Source organism: Neomonachus schauinslandi, chromosome 4, assembly GCF_002201575.2.
Source record: "Neomonachus schauinslandi chromosome 4, ASM220157v2, whole genome shotgun sequence".
NCBI lineage: Eukaryota > Metazoa > Chordata > Mammalia > Carnivora > Phocidae > Neomonachus > Neomonachus schauinslandi.
In genome coordinates, this window is record NC_058406.1 from 39,109,028 (window position 1) to 39,117,796 (window position 8,769).

General features: G+C 45.0%; 1 pseudogene; it reads right to left on the reverse strand.

Annotated features, from left to right (window-relative positions):
- Positions 1-436: 436 nt before the first annotated feature.
- Positions 437-6,360, reverse strand: LOC110575453 (annotated as a pseudogene).
- Positions 6,361-8,769: the final 2,409 nt, after the last annotated feature.

Here is an 8,769-nt window from a genome sequence, read left to right on the forward strand (position 1 = left end):
TATCCTTCAGGGGCGCCTGGGTGGCTCAGTTGGTTAAGCGACTGCCTTCGGCTCAGGTCATGATCCTGGAGTCCCGGGATCGAGTCCCGCATCGGGCTCCCTGCTCGGCAGGGAGTCTGCTTCTCCCTCTGACCCTCCCCCCTCTCATGCTCTCTCTCTCTATCTCATTCTCTCTCTCAGATAAATAGATAAAATCTTTTTTTAAAAAAAGAAAATATTCTTATCCTTCAAAAGTAAACACTGAAGTATTTGTTTGCTTATTTATGTAAGAGGAAGCTCTCTTCATTTATTTGACATGAGGGTGGGGGAAGAAGAGGACCGAGAGGTCACAGGCACCTCTGCATGAAGCTGGTATCCACCAGGCCCCCACTCTGCCAGGAGGCCCCTCTGGAAGGGGCGGACAACTCACAGGTGTCCTGGACGCCCTCTGTGCCAATCAGAGAAAAGTCATGACCGTCCCTTTCTTGCCAGTCTACTAGGGCTCCACGGGGAAAACGCGCGCAATGATCCGATCCTGGCCCGGGTCCAGCTCCTTGTGAGGAACCCGGAAAGTCGCACGCTGTGGCCGCAGTTCTCCCCCGCGGTGCCCGCACACGGCCGGAGGAGATGAGCAGTTGCGCGCTGGGCACCGTGGAGCCGTTCGCCGCCAGGGCCAGACCCGGTGGCACCGTCATGTTCACGTGGTCCTCAGGTTTGCCCAGGATGGCTGCTCTGGCCGTGCCGAGCCGCTTCTCCGGTCCCGCGCGCACGCAGCCAGCTGCCAAGTGCGCGTCCAGGTCGACCCATGGCAAGTCTGGCGAGAAGCAACCGAAGCGGCCACAGCAACAGAGAAAGAACGCACAGAGTCTACACTGAAGTATTTAGAGGGAAAGGGTCACGATGTATGCAACTTACTCTCAAGTGGATCAGAAATAATAATACACAGAGAGAAGGAGGGAGGGGGGAAATGATAAAACAAATGTGACAATTTACAATAGGTGCTTCTCGATAAAAAGGATATGGTATTCTTTCTACTATATTTGCAACTTTTCTGTAAATTTGAAGTAATTTCCAAATTAAGTACCTGTGTGTGCATGTGTGTGTGCGTGCGCGTGCGTGCATGTGTGCACTGGATTTTCAATAAGTGAGAATGCCAAGGAGCTGAGATAAGAGGTTTCCTGTGTCTTGGTTTCATCTCACCAAGTAGACTGAAGAGCTCCTTAGGAGCTCCCCACTGTAGGCAGAAGAAAACCCTATGTCCTCAACATGGCATTCAGGCTCCTTCATGACCTTCAGTCTCCTCTGGCAATCACACTTCCATCTTCCATCTATTCCTTTATCCATATGGGATTACTTAACATACCTCAAAACTGCATCATAATAATTGTTCCTTTTATTAAGCACCTAGTGTATACTGGGTCCATCCTCATGTCATTTCATTTAATTCTTACAACAGTACTTCAAGTTAGGTATCAGTGTTTCCTATTACAAATGGTGAATCAAAGGCTCAGAGAGATTAAGTGACTTGCTTAAAGACATACAGCTAGAGTGATCTTTAAATCGTTAAATCATGTTTAAAGCCAGGTTCTTGGGGCACCTGGGTGGCTCTGTTGGTTAAGCGACTGCCTTTGGCTCAGGTCATGATCCCGGAGTTCTGGGATCCCACATCGGGCTCCCTGCTCAGCGGGGAGTCTGCTTCTCCCTCTGACCCTCTCACCTCTCATGCTCTCACTCTCTCTCTCTCAAATAAATAAATAAAATCTTAAAAAAATAAATAAAGCCAGTTTCTTTCCCATATACTATATTACCCCACCCTCTAAGTACCGATTCAGTGAACATTTCCTAAGCACCCACTCAGTGCTGGGCTCTATGCCAGGCACTGGGAGTACAATCAACCCCACCCCAATGTAATCAACCCCACCCCAACGTCCCAAAGTGTATTTGGCCAGAGAGACAGAGCCAGAGCTGAGGAGGAGCAAGGGGTTAGGGGTCAGAGTCAGTGGGTCTGGCTCCACGACCCTAGAAGCTGAGCCTGGAACCATAGCGGTGGTGCAAGTAAAAGGGAAAATCCTTCTCCCCGCCCTCAGATGATGGGGTCCTGGGTGAAGGGTCCGCGGACATTTTTTTTAGTCAAGTCTCTGCTGCCCTCTAGTGGGATATGCAGAGATAACAGGAGGAAACAGAAGTGGCAGGTTTGGGCGGCGGGGTGGGGATCCACATTAACTCTGAGCCTCTTCTTAGCCTTGGGACCAGTGAGATGGCTCCCAGGCTCGTAAATGGAGAGGTCTAGGTTTGAAACTGCAGTAGTGCGGGGGTCAATCTGCTTCACCAAGAGAGACACTCAACTTTTCTCAGGTCATATATTGAGTCCCAAAATTAACCCCAGATGGAGCCCTGCAAAGACTAAGCTGTGACGAAGGGCACAGACTGAGTTCTGACCTTGATTAGAGACTACAGCCACACTAGGACCCCACCAGACCTCTGCCGTTCTCCTCACCTGTTCCCCAGTTGTTAAACATCACCATTACCAGAAAATAAATTATATCCATTTACAATTAAATAAGTTGTATAGAAAAACAAAGGTGAAACATACATACTGAAAATGTATTACTTCCTAATTATTTCATGACATTCTGCTACTCTCTATGCTCTTGAAGTGATTTAAATCTATCTGTATAGCACAAATACTATATAATGGCATGTTACTGCACACCACTCCCCAACTCCACAACATATTCAGGGATATCACATTAGTAGCTTGAAATTAGCCATAGTGAGAGTATTTATATCACAGAAATAATCCACACTACAAAGTCAGGCTTGAGTTATTGTTTTGTTAATTGTTTAGACCAGGAATCAGCAAATCACAACCAACATGCTGTTTTTCTATGGTGAGCTGAGAATGATTTTTACATTTCAAAAATGTTGAAAAGACATAACAAAGGAGAAGGTGCAACAGAGGCCATATGACGCTGACAAAGCCTTAAATACTTACTATCAGTCCTTTGCAGAAAGAGTTTGCTGATCTCTGGTCTAGACATAAGAAAGTGAGGGGGAAATGTTAATAATGCAGATTATAAACATGTCAGATCTGTAGCTGTTACATCATAAATCACACAGAATATTGAGGAAATATTTTTCAGCATTTGAAAATTATTATCTAATAAAGCAAAAGCAGCAAAAAAGTCATTCACATCATTGACAAATAAGTGAAATTCCATGTGAACTGGTGCAGCCACTCTGAAAACAGTATGGAGATTCCTCAAAAAGTTGAAAATAGAACTACCCTGTGACCCAGCAATTGCACTATTAGGTATTTACCCTAAGGATACAAAAATAGTGATTTGAAGGGACACATGCACCTCAATGTTTATAGCAGCATTATCAACAATCGCCAAATTATGGGAAGAGTCCAAATGTCCATCAACTGATGAATGGATGAAGAAAATGTGATACACACACACACACACACACACACACACACACACACACTGGAATATTATTTGGCCATCAAAAAGAATGAAATCTTGCCACTTGCAACAATGTGGATGGAGCTAGAAAGTGTTACACTAAGCAAAATAAGTCAGTCAGAGAAAAACAAAAACCATATGATTTCACTCATATATGGAATTTAAGAAGCAAAACAGATGAACATAGTGGGGAAAGAGAGAGAGAGGCAAACCATAAGAGACTCTTAACTATATAGAATAAACAGGGTTGCTGGAGGGGAGGTGGGTGGGGGATGGACTAAATGGGTGATGGGTATTAAAGAGGGTACTTGTTGTGATGAGCACTGGGTGTTATATATAAGTGATGAATCACTAAATTCTACTCCTGAAACCGATATTCGACTATATGTTAACTAACCAGAATTTAAATAAAAACTTGAAATTAAAAAAGGTGAAATTCCAAAATATGTAATGCTGAAGCTGAAAGAGATTTAAATTTAATGACTATAACTTATATGAGGTTTGAGAAACAGTTTTACAGAAGAACACATATCAGATTTAATGGTAATAAATTTATATGGGAAAAAAGCAGATTGGAATGCAACTCCATTTGTCAAATTATGGTTGAATCACAGCTATCAGTTACAGATATAAGAGTTTGGCAAAAATCAGTGGAAGTATTCTGTGAAAATCAATTGGCTAGATAGAATTTATAATAAAGAATATTGTATATGTTATTACTGTAAATTGTGTTACTCATATCAGTAAAATGTGTAATGAACTTATGGATGTGTACATATGCACATATTTTTGGAGAGCTAGTTGTTAAAAATTTGCCAGCATACTGCTGCCCGGCAGCCTTCAAATACCCAAAGTGACAGCTCTATCCCTTGTTCCAAAAAGACTGGGGTTGCCAACGTCTACCAACACCCGCACCCCCACCCCAGGACCTTTTTCTAGGACTCCCACCTTTTAGAATTTGGAGGTTGGTTTGTCTTATTTTTGCTCTTACACTTTCTATCTCTGTCTTTTTGCCTCACTTTTCAAACTATCTCTTCAGTTTTGTCTCATAACCCCTCAATTGATATTTTCATTTATGCACTAGGATATTTAACATCCAAGAGCTTTTTTCTTTCCTAATCATTCTTTTTATGGCATCCTGTTCTTTAATGGATTCAATAGCTTCTCTTGATTCTTTGAAAATATTCATGACAGTGTGTTGGATTTTTTTTAAGTTGTTATCTCCCTATCTAGTCTCTGTTTCTGCCACATGGCTTTTATCTGTTTGTTTTTTCATTTGTTTTATTTTGTTTTGTCTCTATCTTTTCTACTAGATGCTCTCCTTGGCTCTCAGATGGTCTTTTGCTGTCTCTCTGTGAGACATTACTAAAAGAACACACCTCTTTGATGAAATGGCTGATTTCCAGCTAGGGCAGAGAAAGTAGATGAGTCCAGAATATCTCTTTGTGACAGAAAGTGCTCAAAGAATGACATAATGATGGACACAAGAGCCAGCAGGAAGGGGATCCCAGTGGATAAATCTAGAAAGAACTGAGCATAATATGCACACACAGTATAACATATCGAGCATATTTCATAATATACATATGTATAGTAACAGACTATAACTCATTGATTGAAATAAAATCAAGGAAATCACATTCATATAACGTTATAAATAAACATATGGCAAGAAGGAAAAGCTCTTCCTTATACTAGAAAACCAACTAATAAATATAAAAAGGAATGGTGGCATTAACCCCCAGGGGCACCTGTGTGGCTCAGTCAGTTAAGTGTCCCACTCTTGGTTTTGGCTTAGGTCACGATTTCATTTGTGTGATAGTCCTGCCAACAATGCCTAACTCGGGAGGAAACATCAGACAGACTGAGGGACATTCTGCAAAATACCTGTCCTGTACTCTTGAAAAAATGTCAACGTCATAAAGGCAAAGAAAGACTGAGGAACTGCTTCAGATTAAAGGAGCCTGAAGAGGCATGACAACTAAATGCAGCACATGATCTGGGATTTTCTGCTCTAAAGGACATTATTGGCACAGTTGGCTAAATCTGAATGAGGTCTGTAGATATAATAGCCCTGAATCAATGTTAATTTCAATGTTAAAAAGAATGTCCTCGGTTTTGAGAAACACACACTGAATTATTCAGGGGCAAAGGGGCATCATGTTCAGTAAAAAAATAGTATGTCCATATTAGGGGAATTTGGTGAAGAGTGAAAGAGGAATTCTTGCAAATTTTCTCTAAGTCTGAAATTAGACAAAAAAAAAAAAAAAGTAAAAGTAAGAACTCAAAAGCTGATTGGGAGCTGTGTGCTCATAGGTCCCTTGTTGACAATGGGCCCAGGGGGAAGGGTGTCTGCTGGGGCTATTTCATTAGGCGGGGCCCCTCTTCCCCAGTTTCATCTTCCAGTCTCCTGCCTAGAGGTGTCTGTCTGGTTGCCAGGTGCCAGGAGTTGAATGGGGCAGGGAAAGGAGTGTTGTGGTGGGGACTCAATATTCACTTAAATCTCCTGTTTTCCCACCCTCAAGTGCCCCTCCCCCCAGGCCAGAGACCCTTTCCAAAGAATAAACCTCTAGTCCTCTGCCCAAGTTGGGGGAGGGGGTAGTGTGGCCTCAGGGGGAAGAAACCAGTGGGTCTAACTCCTCTCGATTTTCAGCCCCATCTACTTCTTGAAGTGCCTGAGCTTTTTCGGGGTTCCCAAGGTAAATCCAGCTGCATGTATATGTTTACTGAGGCTTAAGATGCAGCTTTCCCTGTCTGTTGAGCTAAATGTCTGCACTCTACTCCCAGCTTCCAAACGCTGCTGTCGTCTCTCCTGTTCTCTTTGTCCTTGTGTCTTTAAATATTTTAATAAAATCTCCTGCTGTCGTTTTAGCGGAGTTTCAGGAAAGAGCGTGCGTGTCCAATCTGTCATCTTTAATTGGAAGTCCTTTGTTGTGTTCTCTAATCTTTCTATAATGACCACATATTTCTTGTGCAATTTTAAAATATACTTAAGCACATGAAGAGTTAAATGTTGTGCAACCGTGTAAAACAATTTAAGAATGGGATGTTCATCAGATTTCTGACGGGAGGATAACCAAGCTCTGAGAAGGGGCTGTGTGGTGTAAGGAAAGTATCTGGAGATGCCGCTCATTGGCACTGCGCCTTAAAGGCGAGTAAATTCCTCTGCCAACTCGTTCTTAAGCTTCCATTACCACAACAGCAACTATTAAAAAGGGAATCACCTGGTGTGTGTGGGAAGGGTCCGCAGGGCGAAAGAGGCAATCAAAAGACTAAATTTCACCAAATTCTAGAGGCGGCAGGGACGCACGCACAGGCGGAGGCCCTCCTTGGGGCTGAGGCTCTGGAAAAGGCTACTCCGGGGGCTCGCTCAGAAAGGAGGTTAGAACCAGGCTTCTGTCCCCCGCACCTAGAGGAGGTCAGGATAGTTCTAGGTGTGAGTCAAGTCCAAGGCTCGGTGACAGACCCAGACCTTCTGCCCGACGCATGCAGAAAGCGAGTCCCCAGCGCCGGCATCACATCTGGACGCACCGGCGCTCACCTCCAGCTGCGTGCTCAGATGCGCCCCGGCCGGGGAAGGGTGGCTCCGCGAGGAGCGACCTTTCCAGATCCAGCCACACGGGGGCAGCAGAGGACAGGCGGAGAAAACCGAGAGGGTCTTGGGATGCGGGGGTGGGAGAGCGTACGAGACTGGGAGAAAGACCTAGAGAGGGATAGAAAGTACACACAAAAAAGAGATGGCAGGAAAATGAAGAGGGCGGGGAGACAGAGACCGACACTCAGCGAGCGAAAAAAGGAGGAAGCACTACTCACACTAAGAGATTCTTCACATGCGCAGGTGCTGCTGGCTCACCTGGTGATTTAGTGAACCCATTTCAGACATGAAGAAACAGGATGAGAAATGATATGGCTCGCTAAGGTACAGAATTGGCACTAGAACGTGTACCGGCTGGAGTATTTAACTTCTCTATGCTTTGTGAGAGTTAAACAAGAGAACAAGCAAAGCGCTAGACTCGCACTGGGCACACGGTAAACAATAAATGCCAACAGTTAGTATTTGGTTTAGTGTTAAATCCTCACAACATGGAGAGGGGGCCCTTGCATTCTAGGTCTGTGGAGTGCTGCTGAAAACTATTTCCCCCATATTATAGTTGGGGAAACAGGCTCGGAAAGATTGCATGGCTTAGCACACGGATCTAGAGCCAGGGAATTGCAGAACCACGATTCAGAATCAGTTCGCTTGTCCCCTTCTTTTATCATGCCTGCTTCCTCGGCAGGGGGCAAAAAGTGCCTGCTCAGCCCAAGCTGCCAAAATTTGGTTCCAACGTTTCCTGCTGAGCACAGCCTGGTGGCAGGCCCTGGGCTGGGGACGCAGTGGTGGGTCAGCGCCATGTTTTGTTCTCGAGCAGCTTACTGATGGTAGGAAAGGACTGAGCTGGACAATGGTGGGAGTTCTGTTGGATGTGCTCACCATCCCTGTCAGAGACAAAGAGAGAAGATCCTGGTCCTGCTTGCGCCCCACTCTTAGTTTCCAGACTTAGAGACAAACATCTGGGCAATGAGCACACCAAACAGATGGCACTGGAGAGCTGCACTTTGGAACGGGAGAAGGGCTGCACCTAGTCTCCAAAAGCCCGGTCTCCAATTAAAGCTGGGTCCCCCTAGATCAGGTACTTAACTTCCCTCCCCTTCCCCCACCCTCTTCATCTGCAAAATGGGGATAACAGCAAACCTTTCTTCCTCAACAGGGCGAGCCAGGAGGATGGAATGAGGTGACCAATGCACAGGACCAGCCGGACACACAGGATACTCCAGGCAAGGAGATCTGTTACTATTTTTAAAAGAGAAATAATACTACTCTCAGAATTATTTCAAAGAGTGAAAGAAATGATGTGTGTTTCAGTGCCTGCAACACAGCAGATACTGAGGAAATGAGACTTAAATCAGATCTGCTGTCAGGCTTTGTAGAGTTGGAGGGACGCCCTGATATGGGTTGGTCTTTCAGCCAACAATAACTTGGAGACAAAGCCCCTCCCACCCCCAACTACACACCTCAAGAAGAACGCGTGCATGGGATGATGAGGCTTTTGTAGGAAAGTGAGCTTTGGGGCCTTCTGGTCAGCCCTTGCTGTGCCCACTGATAGTGATCTCGAACCACCTGTTTACCACCCTCACCGCTTGTCTCACTTCCAGCAGGGGACCCCAGACCCTGCATCACAGTCAGCTGTGACCCCAGCTTCCCCTTTCACCAGTTGTTAGTATCCTCCACCATCCTTCCCCCTGCCTTTCTGACCCTCTGAAAAGCGGGATCCTTCCTCCT